Source organism: Solanum stenotomum, chromosome 8 (assembly GCF_019186545.1).
Source record: "Solanum stenotomum isolate F172 chromosome 8, ASM1918654v1, whole genome shotgun sequence".
Taxonomy (NCBI): domain Eukaryota; kingdom Viridiplantae; phylum Streptophyta; class Magnoliopsida; order Solanales; family Solanaceae; genus Solanum; species Solanum stenotomum.
Window position 1 is genome coordinate 21014977 of NC_064289.1, and position 13501 is coordinate 21028477.

The 13501-nt window shown below is 31.3% G+C and overlaps 1 protein-coding gene across 1 annotated transcript in view; it reads right to left on the reverse strand.

The window, feature by feature from the left end:
* LOC125873319 (hydroxyacylglutathione hydrolase 2, mitochondrial-like) overlaps positions 1-4311 on the reverse strand; it is a 195157-nt gene extending 190846 nt beyond the window's left edge. Inside the window, exon 1 of the mRNA XM_049554233.1 lies at positions 4301-4311. The gene's annotated coding sequence lies outside the window, so the exon portion shown is untranslated. The remainder of the gene's footprint in view (positions 1-4300) is intronic.
* Between the last annotated feature and the right edge of the window lie 9190 nt (positions 4312-13501).

Below are 13501 nucleotides of genomic sequence, written 5' to 3' on the forward strand. Positions count from 1 at the left end.
TCAAGAACTCATCAAGAACTTAAATCCATAAATTTCAAGAACGAAATTACGCTGAATAAATCATGATTGGCGTGTGGGTGAAAGAACCCAACACTATGGAAGCTTACATACCTCTTAGGGATTAAACCCATGGCGAAAATCCGCAACAAGATGCAAGAATCTCGATGAACGCTTTCATTCTTTCTCTTTTCTCCTCTTTTCTCTTCTTCTTGAACTCTCAACTAAAACCCTAGGTGTATTTTAGAATTATAAAACTGAACCTAATCAGATTAGACCCCTAAAATATTACTAAAAACGAATTAAATCTGGTTGGGTAAGGAAAATACCAAAATACCCCTCTTTATTTTCGGCTAACTTTCCTTAACTGGACAGCCTATCTTCAAAAGGCCATATCTCAGTCATCCGACCTCGAAACATAGCAAACTCCACGGCGTTGGAAAGATAATTCAAAGATCTTCGCTACGGTATCTGGTAGCACACCTAATTCATCCTGAGATAGGAGTTATGGTTGTTTGAAGTCGACCCAAAACTCATACTTAAGCATAACTTGCAAAATTTCAGATTTTGCTATTTCCAATTTAATTCTTCTTGAAACTCAAGGTGCTACATCTAGTGACCTTAACACTTAAGAATTTTTAAATTCCTTGGTAAAATCTCACTCACTACGAAGAATGGTTTGAGTCTTAGTTCGAAAATTTTTTGGGGTGTTACAGAAAGGTTCTTCTATGAACATGGGCTCCATATAATCAAGATAGACCAACTTTTACAGCATAGACAAAAAAGGATGATGATTCCAAGATTGGCGAGGATAACAACTCAGATCCCAAGGAAAAAGCGAGAGATGATAACAACAACGGGGAGTTAGATGAAGAAACAAGTATCCTACGGGGTCTTTTTGACACTCATGGGATCCATGTAAGCTCTCTATATTTGCAAGTCAATCCACAGTAGGCTTCATGTTCCCAGCCCAGCCCCATTCCATATGTCATTGTGTGTTGTTGATGGAGAAGAAATTTGAATTTTGAGTTTTTTGATTCTGTTAGGATTTGCGACTGATTGATTGACAGTAAGAAGAAACGTGTAAGCGTAATCTATGGTATTTTAATTGAATTTTTTGTTTCTTTTCCTGTTTTAGCATAACAACTGGATGCATTATGTATCAACATTAATGTATCCGGATAGTGAGTTATGTATCCGAAAAGTGTAAAAATTAAGGGATTATTGTAAAATGGGAAAATGCATAAGTACCCCCCCAGCCTATGCCCGAAATCTCACAGACACACCTAACCTTTACTAAGGTCCTATTACCCCCCCGAACTTATTTTATATGTAATATTCTACCCCTTTTTGGCCTACGTGGCACTATCTTGTGGGCCCAATGCATGTTGACAAAATTTTCAAGGATAATGCCACGTAGGCCGAAAAGGGGTAGAATATTATAGATAAATTAAGTTCGGGGGGGTAATAGGACCTTAGTAAAGGTTAGGTGTGTCTCTGGGATTTCGGGTATAGGCTGAGGGGGTACTTATGCATTTTCCCTTGTAAAATAGAAAAGAGTTGGGATAAGATATAATTTAGGTCTTACACTATGGGATTTATGTAACTTATTCTTAAATTAAATAAAGTCAAAGGATAAAATAGTAATATTACCTCTATTATTTATTATTTCTTAAGAAATGTGTCAAGTCTATTGTGGACAACTATTGTTGGACAGACGGAGCAAGAAATAACAAGTAAAAAGTCAAAATTAAATAAATAAAAAGGAAGAAAGTAGATAATTACTACATTATTTTCTTATAATTACTTTCTTAATATAATTACTTTTTTTCTCTCTCCATTCCTTAATCCTAGGACTTGTTTTTTTTAAAAATCAAATTGGGCCCAAGGCCATTTCCCTTCTATTTATAAGAAAAACAAACTCATTACAAAGAAGTTTCAATCCCTAAAAAATTAAAATAAACAAAATAAAACAAAAGCATCTAAATTGAAATTGAAGTAATAATAAAACAAAAAATATGTCAAAAGAGAAATAGGAAGAGTTCAAACTGACCTTTTCCAATTTTTTTCACTGTTAAGATCCTCATCTCTTTCCCAGTCATGGTGGATTTGAGCTTTATGGTAAGAATTTTCATGGTATTCCCAATTTCTCTCCCCCTAAGCGTCTCATCTTAGCTGCAAGAAAATAACTATTTACTTAGCTTTGTCCCAAAAAATTCTAACAATTATTCTATAAAGAATTAAAATCATACTTAAAAGTCTGGTAAAGGCTGATCAAGTCAATCATGATTAGTTAACTTTTTTGAATAACTAGTCATACTGAAACTGAGACACGATGCGGACTCCCACGTGGGATAACAGTAGGAAATCTTCGACAATGGGCAAAAGCCCGATCCAACCCTCTATCGTTGTTGAAAGAGGAGGACCAAGCAGGGCATAACTAGCGGCATAGGAGCCGACTCAATATCAATGACTTCGTGCCACACTACAAAATCCATGATGTGGTTCTGCGTGTTTCACCACTTCTTCGCTCATTTTTAATGTTAATTTTGACAGACCTGAGCAAAAGGATGTTGAGGTCCAAAATTGGAAGTGAAATTTTTTATTTGAATGTTATTAGTCGTTATGGAAAAGAAATCAGCCCTAGTCAACTTATTCATTGACATTGCAAGAGAAGAATGAATAGGTTTGATTCAAAATGGTGATGTTGTTTCTTCATTGATCAAGAATTTCAATTTTTGAAAAGGATTATGATCGTCCAATAAGTAGGGTTCCAATTCTTTCGAATGAACAATTTGATAATTCATTGATTCGGTCTTTCTATCTTATTAGTCAAGTGGTAACAGTCTTAAAAATATTTAAACCAAACAAGTGTGGCTTTTATTTTTCGCTTTTTGTAAGGTCATCTAAGTTTCTACTAAAAGACTTAGAATATTCGACTCCTTTCCCGCGCTGCTAAGGGAGAGCAAGAAAAAAAATTTAATTGATTGGCTTGTGTTCAATTTCGCGATTGGAATGATTTCTACCATATGTATTACCCTTCACTCACTTCTCTTATCCCTGCGAAGGGATTGGAACAAAGACTCTACCACGTAATGGAGTGGATAGCTATGACAACAAAACTAGAGTTAAAAAGAGAAGTATTATTTTACGGGATGAAAAAAAATCGTCAGGCGAGTCTAAAAAAGAATGAATAGGTCTAGGGCCTTCTAGTAGATCATTCAAATCCTGCGGTACAAATTTATTTTGAACCTATTGGTAAGTCAGCCCCACGAAAGCCTAAGTTTGCTCTCCATTCCATCTCATTGATGATAGAAAGAGAAAGGATAGAGGATCACACTTACAAATAGCCTTTTTCACCTCTTCTGTTTAAAAGTAAAGACCGAGTAGAGAGAGACGCAAGTGCCGAAGATCTTTGCGGGACAGTCCTAGAGTACAACATGTCAAAAATAATGAGGCTCGAAAATGTCTTCAATTAAAGTTTCATTGATGCTTGAAAGACTCGAAAGACCTTCTCTTCGCCGGTATATCAATAGTTTACGCAACTCTAAGATTTTTTTATATTCAATTCGTGAATAAAAAAAAGCCTACTCATATCTACATGTCCCTCTCATATATAGATAGATCAGGATGCCCCAAAACATTAGGAGCATATAAAATTCAAATAGAAAAAAAGATAGCAAAAGCTATCCAATCGGTCGGGAATCGTCTTCTTAAAAGGAAGATTTTCGTTTGAACAAAACAATACATATTTAAAGAAGTTATTTCTTCCATCTCAATTTATGTGATGATGTTCAAATTCTGAGAGTCAAATAAATTTATTTTGTTATTATAATTTTTTAATATGTTCGTTATATATTTTGAATAATAAAAAATATATTGTAGTAGTTTTTCAATAATTTTTAAATATGTAAAGCTTATTTTTTAAAAATTAAAAGATTCAACATGCATCCAAGTGAAAAGTATGTATATAAACTGTGACGAAAAGGGTACTATATTATAGAATAGTGATTTTGATTGTTTATATTTATTTTGTTGATTGCTTTGAAGGTTGGTGTTGCTAATTGATTCAAATTACGTGGTGTTGAACGACAATAGAATAAAAATTGACTATCAAAGAAAACAAGACACGATTGAATTCTTCCTAACTTTGATAACAAAGTCATAATGCTAAAAGACTTCTTTTATAGTAATATAGAGTTCAAGTTGTCTTCTACAATTATTTTCCTTATTTATAATTTGAATATTGAAGAGTAAAAATAATTGAAATTTACCAATAATAGAATTTAAAGTATCTGTTTGGGTAAAAAAGAGTTACCACCAACTATGGATACTATTTAAAGGGTAAATTATGCGTATAAGAAAACATATACTAGCTAATTAGTTAACATAATTATAGTTTGCCCTAATTACAATTCGCAATCTACTTTTAGCTATAATTATTCCACTGACCTTTTTAGTTTTATATAATTCGGAATTTGTATAGTAATATAATTTGTATAACGTTTTTATAATTCGGAATTTGTATAATATAATTTGTATAATTGTTTATACTTCTGATATTTTAATTGAATAAATTCGTTATTTCGAGTTTATACAAAAATAACTGAATTATACAAATGTACCCGCGAATTAAACAAACCTGCGAATTATACAAATCCACGAATTATACGAACGAGATAGCTTAAACTATAGCTACAACCCGTAAATATGCAAACTATAGTTATGGAGTATAATTAAGTTTATTATAGTGGCTATTTGCGAAAGTTCCCCCTATTTAAATACTTCGAATTAATGTATCTCATACAAAAATAAAACAAAAATATTTTTTATATTTTATTTACTTAAAATTATAAATTTTATATTGTCTACTCATATAAGTTAAATTTAGAAAGAAATATTGAAAGTATTTCTAAACTTGTCACGAATTATTAGTTTCATTCTTTAACTTTTTCTTAAAAATATTATTCTACTTGACTAACTGAATTTAAAATATGTTTTTCTCATGTCACATGGAAAGAGTGTATTTAAGTTCAGTTAGTTAAGTAGATGAGTATTTTTACACTCTTCTCATGCCACATGGAAGAAGTGTATTTAAGTTCGTTGAATTTATTTTTTAAACTGTCAATAATTTGGGAACAAAAATAACCATTCACACCAAGTTTAAAGATACTTTCAATACTTCTCTTTTAAATTTAAGTAGGAATTAACAAAAAAAACAAGGGAAAAGGCTCAAATATGTCATCGAACTTTGAGAAAAAGTTCATCTATGTCATATGTTAAAAGTTTGGTTTATCTATGTCATTTTTTGTTTAAGAAAAGGTTCATTATGCCATTATTTCTTAATTGAAAATAGTTTCAATGTTGTAAAATCATTTTTTACACGTAGTCAATTATGATTCAGCCACAACATTAATCAAATCAATTATTTTAAAGGAAATAGGCTTAAATATGTCATCGAGCTTTGAGAAGAAAGTATCTATGTCATCTGTTAAAAAATTTGACACATCTATGTCAATCTAGTTAACAAATAATGACATGAATGAACTTTTTCCAAATGAAAATGAATAGATGAACTAATTCTTTGACGGATAACATAAATGAATCTTTTTCTCAAAATTTGATGGTATATTAGAACTTTTTCAATAAAAAGAAATAATCTAAAGATGATAGTGGTGATGTTTGAATCATCACTGTAGTCATTTAAAATTTGTTAAATATAAATTTATAAAATGATTCGGATTATATTAAATTCATGAATATATTAATCCAAATAAATATTATGGATTAATATAATTGAGTTAATTATTTAAATTTAATAAATATGGATTTAATTAAAGCCCGCTCCATAAAACTCATATAACATGTCACTTAAATCTGATTGGCCGAAGGGAATCCTATTCCTATCACAACTTCTCTATTCTAAAACTATAAATAGGGGTCCTCATAAATCAGAAAAGGAACCAAGAATTCTAACGAGAAGCTAGAGAAAGCTCGTGGATCAAAAGCCACAAATTTCTCTACAAGTTCAAGAATTCTAACAAGAAGCTAAAGAAAGCGCGTGGATCAAAAGCCACAAATTTCTCTACAAGTTCAAAAATTCAAGATTTCAAGCGTTCAAGTTCAAGAACAATCAAGATCAAAACCGTCGGATTCAAGATCAAGCTTGAAGCCCTTGGAATCAACTAGAAGTCAAGATCAAGATAAAGTTCAAGAACGATCAAGATCAACACCGCCAGATTCAAGATCAAGCTCAAAGCCCTTGGATTCAACTAAAAGTCAAGATCAAGATAAAGTTCAAGTTCCAGAACGATCAAGATCAAGACCGCCGGATTCAAGATCAAGCTCGAAGCCCTTGGATTCAACTGAAAGTCAAGAAAAAGATAAAGTTCAATTTCAAGAACGATCAAGATCAAGACCACCAGATTCAAGATCAAGCTCGAAGCCCTTGAAATCAACTAGAAGTCAAGATCAAGATAAAGTTCAAGATATAGTTTAAGTTCAAGATTAAGTTCAAGTTCAAGATTAAGATAAACTCAAGATCAATCTCAAGTGCCCTTGAATTAGATCTGAAAAGGCGAATTCAGAGGAATCATAGAGATTGTAACACTCGAACTTTAAATCAATAAAACAATTGTTGCATAATTTTTTCCGTTCTTGATTATTACATTCTCGACGCGAATTTTATTGTCTACAAATTCTGGCACGCCTAGTGGGACAATCTCTACCTTTTATCTCAACTTTTCAAGCACCAAAGAATATCAAAATGACTTGCACTATTGAAGAACGATTAGCAAGCTTGACTAAGGCGATTGAAGGCTTGACAAAGTGTACTCACGAACAAGATGCTAAACTTTCCAAGCTAACAAATAAGATGAATAACATGATCAAAAGAAGATCAAGTCAAGCACCTCTGAAGCTTTCTAAAATTCAAGAAGAAGGAGAGTTTTGCATAAAGCAAACAAAGATCAAAGAGATTCATCTCTCCGCTGAAGGTTTGATTCTCATTAATCAATTGAAGGACTTTATCATAGAGGCTATCGAAGACAAATCTGAGTCTTCATCCAAATTTTCTCCCACATATGCAAAGTCATATACACAAAGAATTGATAACTTGAAAATGTTTGAGGGCTATCAACGTCTTAAGCTTTAACAATTTGATGGCAACGAAAATCCCAAACAACATATAGCGCATTTTATCAAAACTTGCAATGATGCTGGGACGTATGGTGATTATCTCGTTAAAGAGTTTGTTCGATATCTCAAAGAAAATGCATTTGATTGGTACACAGATCTTGAACCTAATTCTATAAATTGTTAGGAGCAGTTAAAGCAAGAATTCCTTAATTGTTTCTATAGCACAAGATGTGTCGTTAGTATGATTGAACTTACAAAGGCTCATCAAGGTGAATATGAGTTAGTTGTTGACTTTATCAATCGATGGAGAAGTTTGAGCCTCAATTGCAAAGACCACCTTAGTGAAACTTTGAAATGTGCATCAAATGCATGCATTAGAGTTTTCACTACATCTTGCAGGGATTAAAGCCCAATACATTCGAAGAGTTGACAATTTGTGCACATGACATAGAATTAAGCATGACTTTAAGAGAAGATCAACGATCTTGTCTATGGACCTCGTGATAATGAAGATATAGAAGAACTCCAAAGTGGGGGAAAGTCTGCATCCGAAGATGGCTTTGAAGAGTCAATGTATATCTAGACGCTCCTTAACGCATGAGCTTAAACTGCAAGTTTCAACGCTCTTTAACGCATGAGCTTAAATTGCAAGTTACAACGCTCCTTAACGCATGAGCTTAAACTGCAAGTTATAACGCTCCTTAACGCATAAGCTTAAACTGCAAGTTATAACGCTCCTTAACGCATGAGCTTAAACTATAAGTTACAATGCTCCTTATCGTATAAGCCTAAACTGCAAGTTATAATGCTCCTTAATGCATGAGCTTAAACTGCAAGTTACAATGCTCCTCATCGCATGAGCCTAAATCTTCAAGTTACAATGCTCCTCATCGTCTGAGCCTAAACTGCAAGTTACAACGCTCTTTTTTGCATGAGTCTAAACTGTAAGTTACAATGTTTCTATTGCATGAACCTAAACTGCAAGCTGAAATGTTCCTAGATGCACAAGTCTAAACTGTATATCATAAGACTCTTCGAATTCAAGCTAAATCTCTAAGTTGGAAAGCTCGTTACATTTGAGTTAAATCTTCCAGTTGAAATGCTCCTTAAAACACGAGTTTAAAATGTATGTCATAAAACTCTTCAAATTTGAGTTAGATCTTCAAGTTGAAATGCTCTTGAAAACACGAGCTTAAACGGCATGTCGCAAAACTCTTCAAATTTGAGTTAAATCTTCAAGTTGAAATACTGATCATTGAAATACGAGTTAAAATTGTATGTCGCTCTTCAAATTTGATCTAGATATTCAAGTTGAAATGTTCCTCGAGATACGAGCCTAAATTGTATATCATAAAGATCTTTAAATTTAAGCTAAATCTTCAAGTTAAAATGCTCCTTGAAACATGAGCCTAAACGGTATATCATAAAGCTCTTTAAATTTGAGTTAAATCTTTAAGTTAAAATGCTCCTTGAGACACAAGCCTAAACTGTATATCATAAAGCTCTTTAAATTTGAGCTAAATGCTCTTTGAGACACGAGTCTAAACTGTATATCATAAAACTCTTTAAATTTGAGTTAAATCTTCAAGTTAAAATGTTTCTTGAACCCGAGCCTAAACTATATATCATAAAGCTCTTTAAATTTGAGTTAAATCTTCAAGTCAAAATGCTCCTTAAGGTATGAGTCTAAACTGCATGTCACTCTTGGCCCGCAAGAGTATAAATTGTATACGATACAAAAAAAACACTCTCTTAGAACTACGTTGTGACTTGATCCTCTTCACTGAGGTACGTAGGCGCTTAGAACCATATTCTAAGTTCAGTTGCATGAGTGTCAAAAAACCACATGTTCCCACTTGATCTGTCATATGAAAATTAAAGCTATGAGTAATCATTTATCAAACTTCAAACTTGCACCAAATGGCTGTGGCTCAATGGGGGCAAACCCCTATGAATAAAAAATTGTTTCAAGATGAAGTCTTCAAAATCTCCAAGTATGCAAATTGATGTCTTTAAATTCTTCAACTCTGCAAGTTGAAGTCTTCAAATTTTTCAAGCCTAGTCTTTGAAAGATAAAATATCTCAACATGACTTGAAGAAGGGGAATTTGTAGTCATTTAAAATTTATTAAATATAAATTTATAAAATGATTCGGATTATATTAAATTCATGAATATATTAATCCAAATAAATATTATGGATTAATATAATTGAGTTAATTATTTAAATCTAATAAATATGGATTTAATTAAAGCCCGCTCCATAAAACTCATATGTCATGTCACTTAAATCTGATTGGCCGAAGGGAATCCTATTCCTATCACAACTCCTTTATTCTAAAACTATAAATAGGGGTCCTCATAAATCAGAAAAGGAACCAAGAATTCTAACGAGAAGCTAGAGAAAGCTCGTGGATCAAAAGCAACAAATTTCTCTACAAGTTCAAGAATTCTAACAAGAAGCTAGAGAAAGCCCGTGGATCAAAAGCCACATATTTCTCTACAAGTTCAAAAATTCAAGATTTCAAGCGTTCAAGTTCAAGAACGATCAAGATCAAGACCATCGGATTCAAGATCAAGCTTGAAGCCCTTGGAATCAACTAGAAGTCAAGATCAAGATAAAATTCAAGAACGATCAAGATCAAGACCGCCGGATTCAAGATCAGGCTTGAAGCCATTAGATTCAACCAGAAGTCAAAATCAAAATAAAGTTCGCCGGATTCAAGATCAAGCTTGAAGCCCTTGGATTCAACTAGAAGTCAAAGATAAAGATAAAGTTCAAGTTCAAGAACGATCAAGATCAAGACCACCAGATTCAAGATCAAGCTCAAAGCCCTTGAAGTCAACTAGAAGTCAAGGTCAAGATAAAATTCAAGTTCAAGATCAAGATAAAGTTCAAGTTCAAGATCATGATAAACTCAAGATCAATCTCAAGAGCCCTTAAATTATATCCGAAAAGGCGAATTCAAAGGAATCATAGAGATTGTAACACTCGCACTTAAATCAATAAAACGATTGTTGCATAATTTTTTCCGTTCTTGATTATTATTTTCTCGACGCGAGTTTTACTATCTACTATCAATTTGGTTCAGAAAAAGAGGAAAACTTTGACGTGTGGTTGTTGCTTGCGTACAAATTTGCTATACTTGGATTGTCCTTGTCTTGCTATAGTAAATCATCTCTTAAAATTACATATCATCTTTAAGAAGATAATTTAAAATCATACAAATGGTTATAATATATTTTAAATATTTAATTGAATTCTTTCTTACTTTCTATTAAATATAATTACATAAATTGAGATCCCAAAAATAACTATACAATTTTTTATTATATGAAGGTAAACATGGCGTATATACTGAAACAAAATAATTGCTTTGGTGTAAATTTTATATATGTATTTAAAAAATTATTAAATATGCATAAAAATTAAATTTAAAATTTTGTTACTAAATTTTTGAGTTTGTGTTTTAAAATTTAAATTTTATTTCTACCTATATCTTTCCGTTGGTGATGACTTCTAAGGTCCATAGTCCACCATCATAGGGAAATACTTTTCACTATTGATGATTTCTATACTTGAAATCCAAACATCCATTATCAAATCCAAATGTGTGATTTAAAGAAAAAAAGAAACAATATGATTATTTTGTGCATTAGCAGGTTGGTGGTAGGCCTAGTTATTAGTACTTTGGTAATCTCCACAAATAAATTAGGCCATGAAGCACATGACAATTGGCAAAACTCTACGTTTTGTCTTTTTTTTTGGCTCGATATCTGGAGTCTGCATTAGCGTCTGGCCCGATTAAATCTAAATTACGTATTGCATGGTTTATTTGAGGATAACACTTTCAACAGGATATTTTTTCATATTTATAACTAGAGCTCGAAAACTCTGGTTAAGTAGAGAACTACTTCACCACTGCATGCTGGTACAACCCAGATTGATTACGTTTTGCCTTCATGCCTTCGTTGTTGATTATAATAATTATAAATGTCATTACGATCCAAGACTTGTCAATTCACAATTGCACATGTCTTGCTGTTCAATAGAGATCTTCTGACACATTATACATAAAATTTAAAGACAAATTTGATAATGTGACAAGATGTGTAAATTAAACTTGCATTCAAACATTTGTATTAAATTATTATCGGAAGTAATAATTTATAATTTACTATGGTTATAAATTAATATGAGATCATCTATGAATTACTTTTGTTTTAGTTATAATTAAAGTATACGTAAATACATGTGTCATATATTCATTGAATTGATGTAAATATAAACGATACATACATTTGTTTTATGTATAAATTTATTTTAGGTTAATCTTGATTCGCTCTATTTCAATGATAAGACTAGAAGCTAAGACTTTCAAAAGTGTTGGTAAATACTATCCATCCACGTTAACCATGAGTGGTGGGTGGTAAATTAATCATTATTATGTTTGGGATTGGTCTAATTGAGGAAATAATATAATGTAGTAATATTTTTTAAAATTAATTTGACTATTTTTGGTTGACCTACCGAAAAGAAAACAATAAAATAAATGGTAACTTACCAATTACGACTTCTTCATCAGTCCTCCCTAAAGTTGACTAGCCTAATGACGAATAATCACTTTGTTTAAAATAAAATTAAAAATAGGAAAAAAATGATGTGTAAAATTAGGTAGTGGGTAAAATCAAAGTCTAGTGAAAAATGAAAATTGGAAAGAGTAGTGTATAGTGGTGTGGTTTAATACAAGATCATTTTATTCACCTTACCGGCTTAAATTTAATTTATGTTTTTTAAATTTTGAGAGCGAGTTAGAATACTTTTATATAACTTTTGTTTCTCTCTTAATTCGTGATTTATCATAACAATTGAGTTTGTGTTCGAAGTTTAAATACACATAAATTAATTAGACTAAATATTAAATAATTTCTTGACGCTTAATGACTTGCTAATAAGAATAATTGAAATAATAAATTATGAAATTGTAAGCAAAAGAGATTAAGAGCGCATGTAGCCAAGGAATTAGATTTTGAATTATTTTTTTTAAAAAAAAAACATGAAATATAATAGAAATGAGATTATTTTATAAGACTAAAAAAATTAGTGTAAATCTGAAAAAGAAAAAAAAAATTAAAAGTGAAAATAGGATTTTGGGTATTTTTCAAATACAACTTCGAATTGTATTTAAAATTTTATGATCAAACACTAATTTTTCAATAAAGTGAAAAAAGAGAGAAAAATAGGAAAAAATTCTCAGGACAAACGAGTATAGATCTTATTGAAAAAATTTCGACGGAGTTGTCAGGCAACGTCATCAAGAAAATAATAATTTTAGAGCTCACACATGTTACGACTATGAGCACAATGTTGTACTTGTGATGAAAATCATGTCTTTTTAATCCCCTTCTAGGAGCTCTCATCTGCTTCACTCTCTTGGTGACTTAACCCTTCAACCTCATACATGATGAGGTGGAGGGTTTACTTCAAAACCTGGTGGTGCCTCTATATCGTCCTCATCCTAGGTCAAACCATCATAATGGACACCGTATATATCACTCTTTGATTTTCAATAAATTGATTGTTTTGTGAAACTTCAAACATGATGATAATTTTCTTACGAAACAAAATAAAACAATTTAGCAAATGACTAAAAATAGGTGTAAACAATACTAAAATTTCCTTTGTTCCCACGGTAAGCGTCAAAATGCTTACTCCTAATAAGTTCGTAATTTAAAATAACAAATGAATTTCTAAGTTCAAGAGCATCCAAATTATACAGACTAAATATCAACTCTTTGATGCTTAATAACTAGTTAATAAGAATAATTAAAATAATTAACCAGAATAGTAATTTATGACATAGTAAACAAAAGAGACTAGGTATATCTTATTGAGCAATTTTTTATGGAACTATCAGACAACCTCACCGGAAAAGTAATATTTTTTTAAAAAAATTTCTTTCTCAAAATAAGTGTTATTAACCTCCAAACAAACGCCCCTTTGGTCATGCGATATGAAATTATGAGATGAAGCTCAAGTTTTGTTTGGGTATACAATTTTGGACTTTTTATGTTATATGTTTTCTCATAAAAATAAAAACTTCCTAAGTTGTAAAACAATTAAAATTATCTCAATCTTTATACAATCTTGCCAAATATGCAAAAGTTTATAAAATCGCATAATACACTATTAGTTATTCTTTAAAAATACAACATTTATTAAACTAATTTAATTCAATAAAAAATTAAAATTGAAAATAACTTATATTAGTGTACCAGTCTTTATTATAATTCTCTCACATCATTTCTTGATCATATGATCAAGAAGACGAACCAACATTGTTATTTTGAGTCATTTGTTGGTCAAT